We start from the raw sequence: 20,267 nt of genomic DNA, 5'->3' as shown, positions 1-20,267 counted from the left end.
TTCCAACCACCCTTTTGCTCTCCAGAGACCTTAAATATGTTGTCCTTTCCCAAATCTGTGCCCATCTTTCCCAAAATTCCACGTCTGAATCACTCCAATCAGGCTTCTGTCATGGCCATAGTACTGAAACTATCACATTCTTTGTGACTGTGACTGTGTTGAGCTATTCTTTCTCATCCTTCTCTAGCTATCTGCAGCTTTCGGCGTAGTTGACCACACTATCCTCCTCCAATGTATCTCCTCCATCGTCCAGTTTGCTGGAACTGGTGGTTCAATTCTTATCTATTTATTCATAGCCAGTGATTCAGCTGCAATGGCTTTTCTTCCAATTCTCGCACTGATACCTCTGGAGTTCCCCAAGGATCTATCCTTGTCCCCATTCTATTTCTCATCTACCAGTTATATTATCTGAAAACACATCAGGTTCCACATGTATGCCGATGACAGCTAGTTCTATTTCACTGTCACCTCTCTTGGCCCCTCCATTGTTTTTGATTTGTCAGACTGCTTCTCCGACATCCAATATTGGATGAGCAGAGGTTTCCTCCTAATAAATATTGGGAAGAATGAAACCATTGTCTTTGGTCCCTGCCATAAACTCCATTCCCTGTCTACCATTTTCATCCCTGGTAACTGTTTTAAGCTTTGCAAGACTACTCATAACCTTGGTTTTCTGTTTGACCCCGAGATGACTTTCCGACCACATATCAGCACTATCATCAAGACTGCCTACTTCCATCTCCAATATCGATCGGCGCCAAGCCTGCCTCAGCTCATCTGTTGCTGAAACCTTCATCCATGTCCTTGTTACCTTCAGACTTGACTATTCCAATGCTGTCCTGGCTGGCCTCTCATCTTCCACCCTACATAAGCTTGACCTCATGTATAACTCTGCTGCACGTATCTTAATTCGCTCGAAATCTCATTCACCCATCATCCCTGTGCCTGCTGATCTTCACTGGCTGCCTGTCCAACAACACCTCAATTTTAAAATCCTCATCCTTGTTTTCAAATCCCTCCATGGCCTTGCCCCTCCCTATCTCTGTAGCCTCCTTCGGCCCCACAAGCCTTCAAGATCTCTGCGCTCATCTAATTTTGGCCTTTTGCGCATCCCTGAGTTCAATTGCTGCACCATTGGCAACGCTGCTTTCAGTTGCCTTGGCCTAGCTTTGGAATTCCTTCTCTAAACTCACCCCGTGTCTCTTCCTCTCCCTCTTCTTTTAAGATGCTCCAAAAAACTTACCTCTTTGATCAGCCATCTGTCCTGACGCTTCCCTCTGCAGCGCGCTGTCAAAAATGTTTTCATTGATATTGTTCTTGTTAAGAACTTTAGGAAATTTTACTTAATTCAATGCACTATATAAATGTAAGTTGTTCTTGTCTTTGTTGTTGGGCATTGCCAATTTTCCACTGTAGTGGAGTTCAGAAAATAAAACAAATGCTGAAAATCAGAAACAAACCAGGTGAATCGGCACCTGGGGAGAGAACAGAAAAGTCTGTGTCTTGGCCCTTAAGGGCACATAAAAGATGGACAAGCATATTAACAGAATGGGGAAAAGGGGGAGGGAAAGGGGAAGAAAGAAACAACCATAGAACGAACGGTTTCAGTTGAATGGTTGTTGGATGATGTAACTGCTCACCACAGTCAGGCAAGGGAAAGATGCATGAAAGAACCAGTGAGTGGCTAAAGCAGTTTGTGTGTGAGATGGAGAAAAAGAAATGGAAGTAATGGTAGGGTGGTGTAGTGAGAGAGAGAGAGAGACAGAGAGAGAGAACTTGTCCTTCACATCAGGATGTCCTGAAGTGCTTTATAGTGAATGAAGTACTTTTGAAAATTAGTCACTGTTTTAATGTTAAGGAAACAAGGCAACCAATTCGTGCACAACAAGCTCCCATAAACAGCAAGGAATGGTTATTTTACTTGCATAGTAATTCAGAAGCCCGAAATAGTAATCGAGAGAGCATGAGTTTAAACCCCACCATGGCAAATTGAGAATTTGAATTCAGTTTACTGAAATAAAATCTGGAAATAAAATGCTATCAGTAAAAAGTGACACTGAAACTGCTAGATTGTCATTAAAAACCCAACTGGTTCACTAATGTACTTTAAAGAAGGAAACCGACTGGTATGTGCAATATGTGACTCCTGTCCAACATTCGAAGCAGCCTCACAAGCCACTTAGTTGTATCAAAACAAATGCTGCAATGCATACAATGAATAACAAGACTACACAAACTGCAGTCATTCAAGAAGGAGGCTCATGGCCACTTTCCCAGGAGCTCCTAGGGGTAGGCAATAAATGCTAGCCTTGCCGGCAACACCCACATCCTGCAGATCACGTCTGAAAGCAGAAAATGTCAGCAAAGTGCCTGTGAACTTCAGAAAGATTTTTTTTTAAGCAGGTCAAAACACGTATGTAAATTAATTTTGTAGAGTGCACAGGGCCAAACCGTATTTTTGTTTACAAATTTTTATTCTTTCACAGGATGTGGGCGTTGCTGGCCAGGCCAGCATTTATTGCCCATCCCTAATTGCCCCTGAGAAGTTGGTGGTGAGCTGCTTTCTTGAACCACTGCAGTCCATGTGGCGTCAGTACACCCACAGTGCAGTTAGGAAGGGAGTTCCAGGATTTTGACCCAGTGAATGTGAAGTTGGGAGGACCAGGATTGGACCAGCCCCACTGCAGCTCTGAACACTGTTACCGAGAGAGGGAGGTGGGGACAATGTGGACTGGGGAGACATATTCTACATACTACCAAATGAGAATAACTAAGGTATATTTTCTGGTCTCTAAGTCCAGTGGCGCTGGTGTGGAACTAGAGAAAAAGGAATATCTAGCTCCAATCTAGAGAACAAGATCTAATGCCAAGCAGATTTTCCTTTAACTCAGGCTAAAGTATCTACTTAGGACAGGATTGTGTAAGGCAGTCCCTTCAAGCACCTGCTGCATGAGTGATGGGACACTTATTTTGCAGCATGATTTTAGCACCAGTTTCCATTATTAATTCTAGTTGATTTTTTTCTCCCACTATAAGGTGAGAGTGAAGATGTTGGTCAGACTGGTTACTGAAGATAACTTTCCCCCAGGAGCAGCATAGCAATATGCCCAGAAGAAGATGGAGGAGAAACTGTCACTGACAGTGCCAACTCAAAGCTGCATGTTAGCCTCAGGTCTCCTTGCAGCAAGTGGCATTGCTCTGCATTTGGTCGTCTGCTGACCCACATCCCATGTAGCCAATTCTGAGTCACCGTCAGGTAGGTGCGTAAATTGCTAAGAGGGCACCAGGTAGCTACAGTCTGTGCCTGGCACACCCGCATTGATTTGGGATCTTCCCTGCCCTCTTCTTCCTCCAAGAGAAACATAAGGGAGGTTCCCACCAGGAACCCCATTATCCAGATATCAGGAATGCACCAAAAGGGCTGGCAGTGCCAGAACACATGGCCCACAGCCTCCTGACTAACCTATATCTCTAATAGTCGCCAGCCCTACAAGATATTTGTGCTTGGCCAATTTTGATCTCTTTCACATTCCCAGTTTAACCGTTTGACCATTGGCGCCCGTGTCTTCAGCCATCAAGTCTCTAAGCTATGGAAATCCCTCCGTAAACCTCTCCGTCTCTCAATCTCTCTCTTCCCCTTTAAGACAGTCCTTAAAACCTATCTCATTGGTCAAGCTTTTGGTCACAAGTCCTAATTTCTCCATACGTGGCTCAGTGTTAAATTTAGCTTCATAAAGCTGCTGTGACGTGCCTTGGGATGTTTTATGTTAAAGCCGCTATATAAATGTAAGTTGTTGGTGTTGCTAAACACGAAGGCACAAAAATGCTTCAGAAATACAGTAGCTTTGAAATGATTCTACAAATCTCACTATTAGGCTCCTTAAGTGCAATTCCAGAAATACCATATGCTCGCATGTTCTACAATCAATAACCATTTGTATTTTGTACAAAAAAAAAGAGGAATAAACCTGTACTAAAAATGGTACATAGCTTCACCAGAAGTGATGGTGACAAGAGTGGTGTAAACACAAATGACGCACAAGAAAACCCAGTCAGTTTTCCAGCCTCAGCATGAGGGCTTCCCAAGGGAGTCCATGCAAAATTGTGCACAAGCAGCATAAAGGGTAAAAAAAATTTTTACTGAGGTGCCACACCTATAAAACATGACATTTCAGCCTTGATTGCCTTGGGCAGAAATGTGAATGGGAAGTAAACAAATATAATTTCTGCAACTTGGAAGGTGGAAAATAGCCTGAGGGTAAATGAGGGAGCAGCATAGCACCTGAATCAGCTGTCGGAAGGTTAAGAGCTGCAGCATGAGATGGCTAAAAGTTCTGTTGCTTTGCTTGGCAGTCAAGGGCACCTTTCCTGGAGGATAACAGTGCAACATTTCAGTAACCAGCAGTTAAGGTCTACACACTGAACTCCCGACGTCAGGCTCCATGGTGGATATGATGGGGGGCTGGGTGGTGGTGGAAGATCATACAGGCAGTGGCCCGCCACGAAGCCCGACGTTGGGATTGCCAGGCCTGATCTTCCCGGCGCTGGCAAGGCTCCATGGTGATGCCCCGCCGCTCGGTAACGAGACCCAACGTTAAATATTTAGACATAGGATAGGCATACATTTAGGTACCTTTCACTGCGATCTTGCCGGCTGTCCGCGACCTTCCATGCGACAGCTGGACGTGCTTTCACTTTCCCATCCAGGGAAAGCTGGCGTCACAGAGATGAGGAAGGGGGGAACTTAGGATTTTTACTGAAGTGGCAGGGCGTGCAACTCTACATTTCTAGTGTTGCCGGGGGCGGGGGGGGGGGAACGGCGCATGGTGGGTGTGGGTGAAGGGGTGACCTCTGCACTTTGTACAGTTGGTGGGGTAAGAGGTCAAATCAGCAATATAAGTGTTTTGTGAGGGGTGGGGTAGGGTGAATGGGCTGTCCAGTTACTTTAATTGTATTGGGGATCAGAACCGGTCAGGGTTCAACTGTATAGGTCTGGCACCCCTTTAAAAATGGTGCTAGCGCCTGCACAGAGGCAGTTGACGCTGTTGCTGGCATCGCAGAGCCCGCCGCCACCACATGATTGGGGGGAGGGGGTGGACTGCCCTGCATATTTAAATGAGCCACCGGGCTCAAGGTTGCAGCGGCCCGCACATGCCACGGGCTGCCATTTTATTTGCTGTTCCCAGAGGCAGGAGAATAGAATTCAACCCAGTGTGCAGTACCCATGAGTAGCACCTAGTTCGCAGATATAAAGGAAGGCACCTTGCCCGAAGGATGCTGTCAAGTGAGCACAACCCGACAGTTCCATTTATCAGTCACAAGGTCCAAGTGTGCATGTCACAAATTGTTGCCCATCAACCAGTTCCGCATTTTTTGTTTGCCCATAGCCTGGCTCTCACGCCACCTTACTTTTCTTCTATTACTGACCATGAACACCCATACCTCAGCAGGGGGCACATTAAAGCTGCAATGTACTGTTGAAAGCCTTGGCCTGTTCATATCTTGACATTGACGCATTGTAGCACAACCCAGCAATATGATACATGGACACTTAATAAAACACAGGATGGGCAGCAGCTTCGCTGCATGTCCGTCACTTCTTACACAACCTTTCCAGGAAGGTTTGAGTCTCTCGGTATCCTTGTCAATAGGTGGAAAACCCAAACACAATCAGAATAAAAACTCAATTCCACCAGGCTCATGTTCATCCCAAAATGTAATATCTGTAATAAATGGGTTTGGGATACAAACGCAATATGAATTTTTCACAAATGCAATTCGGCCCATCCAGTCTCTGCTGATATCTGTCCTCCACATAAGCAGTACACTGAATCCCATGTACCTGCCCTGTTCCCATATTACCTTTTGCCCTTTTCCAGCAATCACCTAGCTGACCTATTCTTAAATATTGCCACAGGGCTTGAATTCAATACTATCTAACAGAAAGAAGACGGGTAGACAATAAAAAATAAGCAAATGCTTACATGCCCAGAACTCGGCCTTTTCTGCCATTTCCAACTTTAACCTGCAGGGAGAATGAAGCCTCTGCTTGAAACAAGCAACGAGACCTTGAATCTATCCAAATCAGGTCATATTATGTCCGTGGGACCCCATTGCATTTAACCAGGGCTTGAACGGGGAAACAGATGCAGCTTTTCCACCAAATTGAAGCAGGCTTGCCGTTGTAGACAGAACAGATCCTCTGGTGTCAGTATAAAACTGTCCTTTTGTGCGGCTGAGAAGTGCAGGGAGACCAAGGACTGCTGATTTTTCCCTGCCAGCAGCCACTCTGCAGCCTCTTCCCATTTGTTCCAGGTAGAAAGTGGACAGACAATGTTAAAGGAATAAAAATTCCACAGGCCTGAAACATGGGCCTGTGAGTGCATTTCACACTCACCCCACCCTCCTCTGACCCGTTTCCTCTAATCCCACTCAGGGTTAAAATCAGTCTCTGCTTCAACCACTGACTGCAAGAGTACAATCTTTTCTTTATATTGTTACAAGTTATGCATTCCCAGCAATTTCCTTTGGTGCTTAGAATGATTTACTGTGCCTCTTATTTTAGTGTCCTCTGCAGTTTGTTCGAAATGCTGTGGGGCCATCTTGTGGGTTTGACGCTGATGTGCACATTTACAAAGAATTACGCTGGAAATTTCACCAGAACAAATGCTCAAAAGATAATTTTTAAATGTGTGAGAACAGCACCACATCCTGTCTACAGCAAGCATTTCTATTTTAATTGTCAGCAACAACAACTTGCATTTATATAGCACCTATAGCACTGTGAAACATCCCAAGGCTCTTCATAGGAGCATTATCTAACTAAGTTTGGCACGGAACCCCATGAAGAGATATTTCAACAGGTGACCAAAAGCTTAGTCAAAGAGGTAGGTTGTTAAGGAGAAGAAAGTATAGAAAGGTGAAGTGGTTCAGGAAGGGAATTCCAGAGCTTAAGGCCTCAGCAGCTGAAGGCAAGGCTACAATTGGGATGCTCAAGAGGCAGGCAGCTTGAATCAACTGTTAGCTATGTTGGCTAAACTGAGTTGGAAATCAGGTGATCAGGGACAAATTCAGTGACATCTTGGATCATGCCAACAGGGCAACACCACTGGAGCCCGAAAAAGTAATGTGTCAGACTGCTGAGAAGGTTTGCAGACATGTAACCTTATCATATAATCAGTGCTCTGAGAAATTATTTGGGGGACTTGAATTGTCTAGTTATCGGTCAGCAGAGTGTGTGAAGGTCAGCTGCCCAGTGTCTCCAGCGAGAGGGCAGGGCCTCATTAATATATGACTGCGAGGTGTACACCCCAAACAGGCAGCTTCCCAGCTCCGAGTCAGTGCAATATCAGGAGGCCCAGATCCCATCCAGCCTGCAGAAAGATAGATGGGGGTGGGGTGGAATAACACAAAGGAAATAGAAGCCCACATGATTCCTGCAGGACCCGGAAAAACACTCCTGCTCTTCCTGACCTCACAAAAATAATCCTAAACCTACCTTTTCAGGACCCCTTCCTTTTGACCATGAGGTTTTTCTCAGGGGTGAATCTGCAGTGAACACTCTGCTGAATAAGCCCTCAAAACTGACTATTTGCATAAACTAATGGGGCTTCTGCCTGATTCAGGCAAATGCCTGGACTGCCCAGTAGAAGGCCCAAATTAAAATGGCAGTGAAGTGGGAATGGGCCAGTAGGTTGACCACCTCAATTTTAACTCAGCCACCACCCTGGGTTCACCAGGGAGAGGGAGTTAAAAATTCCCCTGCCGTATATGACTGCAGCAGGTGCTTTGTGCTGGTGGACGATACCATTATTGTTTTACTTACCATATTGTAACATGAGGAACTCTAAATGTAACTGGGCACTTAACACATATCAATGAAATAAAAGCAAAATACTGCAGATGCTGGAAATCTGAAACAAAAACAAAAGGTGCTGTTAATACTCAGCGGGTCTGACAGCATCTGTGGAGAGAGAAGCAAAGTTAACATTTCAGGTCTGTTATCTTTCATCAGAACTGGCAAAGGTTAGAAAAGAATTAGGTTTTAAGCAAGTGAAGGGGAGGGTGGGTGGGTGGGGGAGAGAACAAAGGGGAAGGGGCAGGAGAGATTAATTAACAAAGCCGTCCTGGGACAAAGGCAAAGTTTGTGTTAATGCTTGTGGTGAAAGACAAAGCATTAGTCCAAAGAGAGTGTTAATAGCAGAATAATGAGCAGCTCTGACTACATGAAAAGCAGGCACATGGTTAAAAAATAAAATGTTACAATAGGCCAGTCATGCTCTGAAGTTATTGAACTCAATGTTCAGTCTGCAAGGTTGCTGAATGCCGAATCGAAAAATCAGGTGCTGCTCCTTGAGCTTGCGTTGATGGTCACTGGAACACTAGAGCAGGCCAAAGACAGAAATGTTGGCATGACAGCAGGGATGTGCGTTGAAATGGCAAGCAACTGGAAGCTCGGGGTCATGCTTTCGGACTGAGCGGAGGTGTTCAGCAAAGCGGTCACCCAATCTGCATTTGGTCTCCCCAATGTAGAGGAGACCACATTGTGAGCAGCAAATACAGTATCTAAATTGAAAGAAGTACAAGTAAATCACTGCTTCACCTGAAAGGAGTGTTTGGGACCTTGGATAGTGAGGAGGAGGTAAATGGGAAGGTATTACACCTCCTGCGATTGCATGTGAAGGTGCCGTGGGAAGGGGACAAGGTGTCGGGGGTAATAGAGGAGTGGACCAGGGTGTCACGGAGGGAACAATCCCTTCGGAATGCTGACAGGGGAGTGGAAGGGAAGATGCATTTGGTGGTGGCATCACGCTGGAGATGGCGGAAATGGCGGAGAATGATCCTCTGGATGTGGAGGCTGGTGGAGTGGAAAGTGAGGATAAGGGGAACCCTGTCGCTGTTCTGGGAGGGAGAGGAAGGCGTGAGGGCAAAAGTGTGGTAAATGGGCCGGGCACGGTTGAGGGCCCTGTTAACCACAGTGGAGGGGAATCCTCGGTTGAGAAAAAAGAAAGATTTATCGGAGGCGCTGTTGTGGAAGGTTGCATTATCAGAGCAGATGCATCGGAAACGGAGAAACTGGCAGCTTGTTTGACAGTTCTGGCAATGAGGCATTCTGCCAAATGGTTTTGTTAGTCTGCTCAGGAACCATCCAACAGGATCCACCATCTACTTTTCCCATAGGGCCTTGAGGACATTCCATGCAGACCACTGCCTGATGGACTTATAGTGAAAGGTGTTCCTCTGCACTAACATTTTCACGAAGGGATAGGTAGTACGGCATGGTCCAACTGAATGGAGCTTTCCATGGCAACTGGCCAGACCCATCCTTCACAACACCGGGGACAGATAGAACCTCAGCACGTAGTGACACTTGGTGTCTGCGTACTGGGGTTCTACGCCCAGCTTGATGCAGCCGCACACAAAGGTGGCCATCAGGATGAGGGCGATGTTAGGTACATTTTTTGCCCCTTTATCCAGTGGTTTGAACATCGTGTCCCTGCGGACAAGGTCCATTTTCGATCTCCAGATAAAGCAGAAGACGGCTCAGGTGACCCCCATGGCGCAGGAGTGGGGTATGGTGTGTCACATACAGTAACAACATGAGTGCCTCGCATCTGATGACCAGGTTCTTACCCGCAATGGAGAGGGAATGATGCTCCCACATGCACAGATTATGTTTTACAATGGCTACACGCTCCTTCCAGTTTTTGGCACATGCCCCGGCGCCTCTGAACCATATCCCCAGCACCTTCAGGTAGTCTGACCTGAAGGTCAAGGGGAGAAAGAATCGGTCGGCCCACTTCTCAAAGAACATGGCCTCGCTCTTGTCGCGATTTACTTTAGCTTCCGAGGCCAGTTTAAACTGGTCGCAGATGCTCATCAGCCTGCGAACGAACAGCAGATCCCAGCAAAAGACCGCGATGTCATCCATGTACAGGGAGGCTTTCATTGCGCTCCTTCGCTGCATGGGATGGTCACCCCTGTTATGACCGGGTGAGGAAGAGGTCTCAGGCTCCTCTCTTGACCCTTTCCTGGTTTGGCCGTAACAGGGTGTATCTTTTAAAACACAGTGATTTTAGCATACCCCACTCAGTGAGCCCTTGCTCACTGCACTCTAATTGTAGTGTCAAATGAACCAGACAGGTTTTCTTGAGTTTAGACGAGAAAGATGTAAGTTTATTGACCTTATCACTCTAACCCAGTTAAAATGACTAAAATACATTACGCAACCACGCTCGCATGCATACGAGAGGCACACACACAAAGAGATACAGAGGGGGAGAAAGAATTGGGGGGGTGGGGTGGTTGAAGTAGAGTTGGCAATAAATGGTATAAAAGTACTGTTTTTTTTGTCCTTGATGAAATGTCTTTGATTGAAGTTTAAGGTCTTAGAGTTCTCGCAATTCCAGACTTATTTTTCTGGTGCCAGAAGGCTGGTAGGGGCTTTGTCTGTAGTCTTGAAGTCTAAGCTGCTACTGTGGTTCCCCAGGGACTTTGCTGGAGAGAGAGAAACAGAGAGGCAGAGGGACTTTTCTTTTGCCAGTCCAGTTGCAGTCTTTTTCTTTCTGTGTGACACAATTCAAAAAGCCCCAGTCTTACCAGCAGGTTGGTCATGTGACCAAATCTTTGTTTAAAACAGCAACTTCTGGGAGGGTTGTTGGATTTCAGAGCCTCCCAGGCACACACGGTGGGGGCTGGAGTTTTGTCTCTTACAAAGTCAAAAGCTGTCGGTGTCATCACTATTGACGAAACCCTTCTCGCTAATTGAATCAGTGAGCACTCTCATTGTCTCTCAATTCAACTGTCTCTCATCTAGTCCTTGTCTTTTCAGAATGCAAAAGTGCAACCATGTTTTCAGCTGTTCAGTTCTGTTTTTTTAAAAACAAGTTCTTTGCAATGTCCAGTAGAAAGTTTCAAGTAATGTCCCATATGACAAAATTAATGTTTCCATTTGGCAGGTGTGATTTCTATCACGCCCTCTTATGCCCGCATCCTTTCTGATGGACTCAGCAAATGGTTTGATACAGCAAACAAACAAGACAGGGGAGAGAGGACAGTCCTGTCTGACTCCAGATTTGATCAGGAAACTTTCTGATTCCCACCCATTAAGTGAGATTGCGCTACTGATGTTTGTGTAGAGCAGTTTGATCCAATTGTGGATCCCCTCCCCAAACTCCATTTTGGAGAGCACGTCCATCATGCAGGTGTGCTATATCCTGTCAAAAGTCTTCGCCTGGTCCAAGCTGATGAGGTAGGTGTCCACCCTCCTGTCCTGTACATAGCGCGAGGCTATCAGAGATCTTCCTGCCGGATACAGTACAGGTCTGATCACGGTGAATCACCAACTCCAGAGCAGACTTGACCTGACTGGCGATGACTTTGGACAGAATCTTGTAGTCCACGTTAAGCAGTGAGATGGGCCGCCAATTTCTGATTTCTGCCCGCTCCCCCTTCCGCTGGTCGATGAAGGTGATGATGCCTTTCCTCATGGATTCTAACATGCTGCCATCCAGTAGCATACTCTCGTATACTTCCAGCAGGTCTGGGCTGATCCAGTCCCTCAGAGTTGAATAAAACTCAACCGGTAAGCCGTCGCTTCCGGGGGTTTTACTCGTCTCGAAGGACCTAATGATCTTTGTCAGCTCCTCCAGAGTTAGCGGTTTGTCCAGCCTCTCCCGCGTACTGTCATCTAAGACCTCCGTGATAGATGACAGGAAGGACTGGGAGTCCGTGTTATCAATGAGCTTCATGTCATACAGCACGGCATAAAAGGATTTGCTAATCCTTAGTATGTCAGACTGCGATGACATTACCGAGCTGTCCTCTTCCTTCAAGCTGCTGATCACAGAGCTTGCTTTGTGTACCATTTGGAAGATGAAATGCGAGCACGTCTCATCCTGCTCCATGCAGCACACTCTGGACTGGAAGATGATCTTGGAGGTCTCTGTGGCAAAGAGTGAGGCCTGCTGGCTCTTCATCCCTTGGAGATCCTCCTTGACCTCAAGCCCCATGGACTGCAGAAGGAGCAGATTCTGCATCCTTTTCTGGAATTAGGACATTTCCCTCTGTCTTTCTCTCACCTTCTGAACGCCTTTGAGGATGAAGAACCTCTTGATGTTCGCCTTGATTGCTGCCCACCAGTGTGACAGAGACTCAAAGAGGGTCTCCAACCTTTGTAATCCCTTATGAGTTCCTCAATATTTTCTGGAGTCAGCAGTTTTACGTTTAGCTTCCATGCCCCGCTGCCAAACCGCTGGTCATCCTGTAAGTGACAGTCAGTCAGTAGAAGGCAGTGGTCAGAGAAGAAAACAGGACCAACATCCTTGCAGGGAGGTTTGCTAGTGCTGTTGGGGGGGGGGGGGTTAAACTAATTTGGCAGGGGGATGAGATACAAAGTGGAGGTACAGTAGGGGGTGATGTACTGCCAAATATAGAAGAATCTCAGTCAGTCTGGATAGCAGAGAAAATATAGACCTGTTAAGGCACAAGCGAATAATGCAGACTGGATCGTATCCATTTTAATGCAAGGAGTCTTACAAGTAAAGCAGATGAATTGAGGGTGTTGATTAACACAAAGGAATATGATATTATTGCTATCATAGAGACATGGTTGAGGGAAGGGCAGGACTGGCAGCACAATATTCCAGGATATAGAACCTTCAGGCATGACGGGGGCGGGGAGGGTGTAAAAGAGGAGGTGACATTGCACTATTGATCAAGGAGTCAATTACTGCAGTAAGGAGCGATGATATCTTTGAAGGTTCCTCAAATGAGGCCATAAGGGGAGAACTTAAAAACAAAAAGGGGGAAATCACTTGGCTGTGAGTGTTCTACAGGCCTCCAAACAATCAGGGAGAGATAGAGGAGCAGATATGTAAGCAAATCTCAGAGAGGTGTAAAAATAATAGGGCAATACTAGTAGGGGATTTCAACTTCCCCAACATCAACTGGGATAGTCTTAGTGCAAAAGACTTAAAGGGGACAGAATTCTTAAAATGCATACAGCAGAGCTTTTTGAGCCAGTACTTGGAAAGTCCTACAAGGGAAGGGGCAGTACGGGACCTAATCTTAGGAAACGAAGCCGGACAAGTGGTAGAAGTGTCAGTGGAGGAGTATTTCGGGGATAGTGACCATAACTCTGTAAGATTTAAGGTAGTTATGGAAAAGGACAAAGATGGACCGGAAATAAAGGTACTGAATTGGGGGAAGACTGATTTCAATATGATAAAACAAGATCTGGCCAAAGTGGACTGGGAGCAGCTACTTGTCGGAAAGTCTACATCAGACCAGTGGGAGTCATTCAAAAAAGGAAATAGTGAGAGTTCAGGGCCAAGTTGTTCCCGTAACGGTGAAGGGTAGGACCAACAAGTCCAGGGAACCCTGGATGGCAAGGAATATAGAGGATTGGAAAAGGAAGCAAAAGGAGGCTTATGGCAGATTCAGAGGGCTGAAAACAGCAGAGGCCCTAGAGGAGTATAGGAAGTGTAGAGGGGTACTTAAAAAAGTAATTAGGAGAACTAAGAGAAGGCATGATAAAACACTGGTGGGCAAGATAAAGGAAAATCCTAAGGCTTTTTATAAGTATATTAAGGGCAAGAGGATAACCAGGGAAAGAGTAGGGCTCATTAGGGACCAAAGTGGCAATCTGTGTGTGGAGCCGGAGGACATAGGTGAGATTTTAAATGATTGCTTTTCATCTGTGTTCACTTTGGAGAAGGACAATGTAGGTGTAGAGATCAGGGAGGGGGATTGTGATATACTTGAACAAATTTACATTGAAAGGGAGGAAGTATTAGTGGTTTTAGCGGGCTTAAAAGTGGATAAATCCCCAGGCCCAGAAGAGATGTATCCCAGGCTGTTATGTGAGGCGAGGGAGGAGATTGCAGGGGCTCTGACACAAATTTTCAAATCCTCTCTGGCCACAGGAGAGGTGCCAGAGGACTGGAGGACAGCGAATGTGGTACCATAATTCAAGAAGGGTAATAGGGATAAACCAGGTAATTACAGGCCAGTGAGTCTAACATCAGTGGTAGGGAAACTATTGAAAAAAATTCTGAGGGACAGGATTAATCTCCACTTGGAGAGGCAGGGATTAATCAAGGATAGTCAGCATGGCTTTGTCAGGGGGAGATCATGTCTAACAAATTTGATTGACTTTTTTGAGGAGGTGACGAGGTATGTAGATGAGGGTAAAGCAGTTGATGTAGTCTACATGGACTTCAGTAAGGCTTTTGATAAGGTCCCGCATGGAAGATTGGTGAAGAAGGTAAGAGCCCATGGGATCCAGGGCAATTTGGCAAATTGGATCCAAAATTGACTTAGTGCCAGGAGGCAGAGGGTGATGGTCGAGGGTTGTTTTTGCAAGTGGAAGCTGTGACCAGTGGTGTACTGCAGGGATCGGTGCTGGGACCTTGCTGTTTGTTGTGTACATTAATGATTTAGACGTGAATATAGGAGGTATGATCAGTAAGTTCGCAGATGACATGAAAATTGGTGGTGTCGTAAATAGTGAGGAGGAAAGCCTTAGATTACATGACAATATAGATGGGCTGGTAAGATGGGCGGAGCATTGGCAGATGGATTTTAATCCTGAGAAGTGTGAGGTGATGCATTTTTGGAAGGACTAACAAGGCAAGGGAATGTACAATGGATGGTAGGACCCTAGGAAGTACAGAGGGTCAGAGGAACCTTGGTGCACTGGTCCATTGATCACTGAAGGCAGCAGCACAGGTAGATAAGGTGGTTAGGAAGGCATATGGGATATTTGCTTTTATTAGCCGAGGCATAGAATAAAAGAGCAGGGAGGTTATGATGGAGCTGTATAAAACTCTAGTTCGGCCACAGCAAGTGGTACTGTGTACAGTTCTGGTCACCACACTACAGGAAGGATGTGATTGAACTGGAGAAGGTGCATAGGAGATTCACCAGGACGTTGCCTGGGCTGGAGCATTTCAGCTATGAAGAGAGTCTGAATATGCTAGGGTTTTTTCCTTCAAGCAGAGAATGCTGAGGGGGGACCTGACTGAGGTATACAAAATTATGAGGGGCATAGATAGGGTAGATAGGAAGAAACTTTTTTCCCTTAGTGGAGGTGTAAATAACCAGAGGGCATAGATTTACAGTAAGGGGCAGGAGGTTTAGAGGGGATTTGAGGAAAAGATTTTTCACCCAGAGGGTGGTTGGTATCTGGAATACATTGTCTGTGGAGGTGGTAGAGGCAGGAACCCTCACAACATTTAAGAAGTATTTAGATGAGCACTTGAAATGCCATAACATACAAGGCTACGGGCCAAGTGCTGGAAAATAGGATTAGAATAGATAGGTGATTGATGGCCGGGGCATAGACACGATGGGCCAAAGGGCCTGTTTCTGTGCTGTATAGCTCTATGACTCTATAAGAACACTGGTTTGATGTCAGTGGATCTGTCTGTGAAAGCGCAGTACACAAACATGAAGTCAATCCTGGAATAGACGGACCCGTCCGGTCTTGACCAGTTGTATCTACGCTCGCTCCATCAGCAGGGTTGCTGAAGATGTCGTGCAGCTTGGCATCTTTTACTGTTTCCATCAGGAGTCTGGACATGGCGTCCAGTTTGCTGTCGTCACTGGCAGATTGTCCAGCTGCATCGATGATGCAGTTGAAGTTACCACCGAGAATGACCAGCCTGGACGTCACCAGCAGCAGTGAGAGCTGCTGGAGGACGGTCAGCCACTTGCTGTATTGGACTGGGAGCTGGAACTCTCTGACCATCCCCTCTGTCCCATGGAGTGGCATGGTGCTCCTGTTGCTGCTGTTGCCCTATTGTTGTTACTGCTGGTGTGGCAGGTCCTCTTGCTCCTCCTCAGAGCTCCAGGCTACTGCACTATCGGATGCTCCCATGCTGCAGCCAAAGCTGACAGCAAGGAAGTTGAGATGTAGTTGTGTATACTCCAAGGAAATTGAAAGTTTCTTCAAAAAGTTGCAATCACTTCTGAAATTAGTGATTTCAGGCTGACAGAAGTAATCCTGTAAGAACAAGAACAAAGAACAAAGAACAGCACAGGAACAGGCCAGTTGGCCATCCAAGCCTGCGCCGATCTTGATGCCTGCCTAAACTAACACCTTCTGCACTTCCGGGGACCGTATCCCTCTATTCCCTTCCTAGTCATGTATTTGTCAAGATGTCTTTTAAACGTCGCTATCGTACCTGCTTCCACCACCTCCCCTAGCAGCAAGTTCCAGGCACTCACCACCCTCTGTGTAAAAAACTTGCCTCGCACATCCCCTCTAAACTTTGCCCCTCGCACCTTAACCTATGTACCCTAGTAACTGACTCTTCCACCCTGGGAAAAAGCTTCTGACTATCCACTCTGTCCATGCCGCTCATAACTTTGTAAACCTCTATCATGTCGCCCCTCCACCTCCGTCGTTCCAGTGAAAACAATCCGAGTTTTTCCAACCTCTCCTCATAGCTAATGCCCTCCAGACCAGGCAACATCCTGGTAAACTTCCTCTGTACCCTCTCCAAAGCCTCCACGTCCTTCTGGTAGTGTGGCGACCAGAATTGCACGCAATATTCTAAGTGTGGCCTAACCAAGGTTCTGTACAGCTGCAACATGACGTGCCAATTTTTATACTCTATGCCCCGACCGATGAAGGCAAGCATGCCGTATGCCTTCTTGACTACCTTATCCACCTGCGTAGCTACTTTCAGTGACCTGTGGACCTGTACGCCCAGATCTCTCTGCCTGTCAATACTCCTAAGGGTTCTGCCATTTACTGTATACCTCCCACTTGCATTAGACCTTCCAAAATGCATTACCTCACATTTGTCCGGATTAAACTCCATCTGCCATTTCTCCGCCCAAGTCTCCAACCGATCTATATCCTGCTGTATCCTCTGACAATCTTCATCATTATCCACAACTCCACCAACCTTTGTGTCGTCCGCAAACTTACTAAACAGACCAGCTACATTTTCCTCCAAATCATTTATATATATATACCACAAACAGCAATGGTCCCAGCACTGATCCCTGTGGTACACCACTAGTCACATCCCTCCATTCAGAAAAACACCCATCCACTGATACCCTCTGTCTTCTATGACCGAGCCAGTTCTGTATCCATCTTGCCAGCTCACCTCTGATTCCGTGTGACTTCACCTTTTGTACCAGTCTGCCATGAGGGACCTTGTCAAAGGCTTTACTAAAGTCCATATAGATAACATCCACTGCCCTTCCTTCATCAATCATCTTTGTCACTTCCTCAAAAAACTCAATCAAATTAGTAAGACACGACCTCCCCTTCACAAAACCGTGCTGTCTCTCACTAATAAGTTCATTTGTTTCCAAATGGGAGTAAACCCTGTCCCGAATAATCCTCTCTAATAGTTTCCCTACCACTGACGTAAGGCTCACCGGCCTATAATTTCCTGGATTATCCTTGCTACACTTCTTAAACAAAGGAACAACATTGGCTATTCTCCAGTCCTCTGGGACCTCACCTGTAGCCAATAAGGATGCAAAGATTTCTGTCAAGACCCCAGCAATTTCCTCCCTTGCCTCCCTCAGTATTCTAGGGTAGATCCCATCAGGCCCTGGGGAATTATCTACCTTAATGCTTTGCAAGACACCCAACACCTCCTCCTTTTTGATAATGAGATGACTGAGACTATCTGCACTCCCTTCCCTAGGCTTATCATCCACCAAGTCCTTCTCTTTGGTGAATACTGATGCAAAGTACTCATTTAGCACCTCGCCCATTTCCTCTGGCTCCACACATAGATTCTCATCTCTGTCCTTGAGTGGGCCCTTTCCCTGGTTACCCTCTTGCTCTTCATATACGTATAAAAAGCCTTGTGATTTTCCTTAATCCTGTTTGCCAATGACTTTTCAAAACCCCTTTTAGCCCTCCTAACTCCTTGCTTAAGTTCCTTCCTACTGTCTTTATATTCCTCAAGTGCTTCATCTGTTCCTAGCCTTCCAGCATTTACAAATGCTTCCTTTTTCTTTTTGACTAGGCTCACAATATCCCGTGTTATCCAAGCTTCCCGAAACTTGCCAAACTTGTCTTTCTTCCTCATAGGAACATGCTGGTCCTGGATTCTAATCAACTGACGTTTGAAAGACTCCCACATGTCAGATGTTGATTTACCCTCAAACAGCCGCCCCCAATCTAAATTCTTCAGTTCCTGCCTAATATTGTTATAATTAGCCTTCCCCCAATTTAGCACCTTCACCCGAGGACTACTCTTATCCTTATCCACAAGTACCTTAAAACTTATGGAATTATGGTCACTGCTCCCGAAATGCTCCCCCACTGAAACTTCGACCACCTGGCTGGGCTCATTCCCCAATACCAGGTCCAGAATGGCCCCATCCTTAGTTGGACTATCTACACACTGTTTCAAGAAGCCCTCCTGGCTGCTCCTCACAAATTCTACCCCATCCAAGCCCCTAGCACTGAGTCCCAGTCAATATAGGGGAAGTTAAAATCACCCACCACCACAACCCTGTTACCTTTACATCTTTCCAAAATCTGTCTACATATCTGCTCCTCTACCTCCCGCTGGCTGTTGGGAGGCCTGTAGTAAACCCCCAACATCGTGACTGCACCCTTCCTATTCCTGAGCTCCACCCATATTGCCTCGCTGCATGACCCCTCTGAGGTGTCCTGCCGCAGTACAGCTGTGATATTCTCCTTAACCAGTAATGCAACTCCCCCACCCCTTTTACATCCCCCTCTATCCCGCCTGAAGCTTCTAAAGCCTGGAACATTTAGCTGCCAATCCTGCCCTTCCCTCAACCAAGTCTCTGTAATAGCAACAACATCATAATTTCCAAGTCCTAATCCAAGCTCTAAGTTCATCTGCCTTACCTGTTATACTTCTCGCCTTGAAACAAATGCACTTCAGACCACCAGTCCCGCTGTGCTCAGTAACATCTCCCTGCCTGCTCTTCCTCTTAGTCCTACTGGCCTTATTTACTATGTCCTCCTCATTTATTTCACCAGCTGTGCTCCTGCTCTGATTCCCACCCTCCTGCCACACTAGTTTAAACCCTCCCGAGTGATGCTAGCAAACCTTGCAGCCAGGATATTAGTGCCCCTCCAGTTTAGATGCAACCCGTCCTTCTTGTACAGGTCCCATCTGTCCCTGAAGAGACCCCAATGGTAAGCACAAGTCTTTCACTGTGGCTAACCACAAGCTTGCCAACTTCAGTCTTTAAAGACTTTATAGCACATCGCTTTCAGTAAACAATTATTCCCCACTGTGCTCTCACTTCTTGCACCCTGGTGAGATTCAGAGAGATCATGTCCAAGATGCAGTTCATGTGCCTGGGCAGATCTGGAAATGCCCTTCAGTATGCTCCATCGAGGGTCTCCGGGATTGTTCTGGTCTGCTGTGTCCTTTGCAACATGGTGCTGCAGAGTGCAGCAGAGCTGTAGCAAGAGGAAGAGTGGCTGGCCTCCTCCAAGAAGGGAAAGGAGGATGTCACAATCAGGTGAGGAAGGGGTCTCAGGCTCCCCTCTCGCCCCTTCTCTGGTTTGACTGCCACAGGGTTCACATAGTGATTTACTAACTCAGTGAGCACTTGCTCCTTTTGCTCTAATATATACTTGCAAATGAACCAATCAGACAGGTTTCTTGAGTTTAAACAAGAAAGATGTCAGTTTATTAACCATATCACTCTAAACCCATTAAAATTACTAAAATATGCGATGCATTCACACTCATATTCATACAAGAGGTACACACACACAAATAGATACAGAGGGGAAAAAGAAGAGTTGGGAGGTTGGAGTAGAATCCTAAATAAAAATGGAATTTAAATATAGAAGTGTAGTCCCAGTGTTCTTCGGTGATATTGACATCTTGAGGTCCTCGCTGGGCCACGTGCACACTTCGGGCTTGCTCCTCTGGTTCCGGAAGGCTGAAGAGAGGCTTTATCCATCCTTGTTGATGACTGTGAGGATCTGTAGATTTGAGGTTTAGCTGCAGCTGAGGCTTTCCTGGGACTTTGTTGGAAAGGAGAGATGTTCGTTCTTGGAGTTCAGTTACTGTCTGCTTTCTGAGGCACAATTCACAAACTCTCAGAGTTGCATAGGTAGTCATGTCATGTGACCACCTCTTTGTTTGAAACAAAAGGGGAGGAAGATGTTGATGTGGTTCTTAATGAATATTTTGCGTCTGTCTTCACAAAAGAGGGGGACGATGCAGATATTGTAGTTAAGGAGGATGTGTGAAGTATTCAATGTGATAAACATAGAGAGATGAAGTATGAAT

The sequence above is a fragment of the Heterodontus francisci genome, chromosome 20 (assembly GCF_036365525.1).
Source record: "Heterodontus francisci isolate sHetFra1 chromosome 20, sHetFra1.hap1, whole genome shotgun sequence".
Taxonomy (NCBI): Eukaryota; Metazoa; Chordata; class Chondrichthyes; order Heterodontiformes; family Heterodontidae; genus Heterodontus; species Heterodontus francisci.
This window is presented reverse-complemented; position numbering follows the sequence as displayed.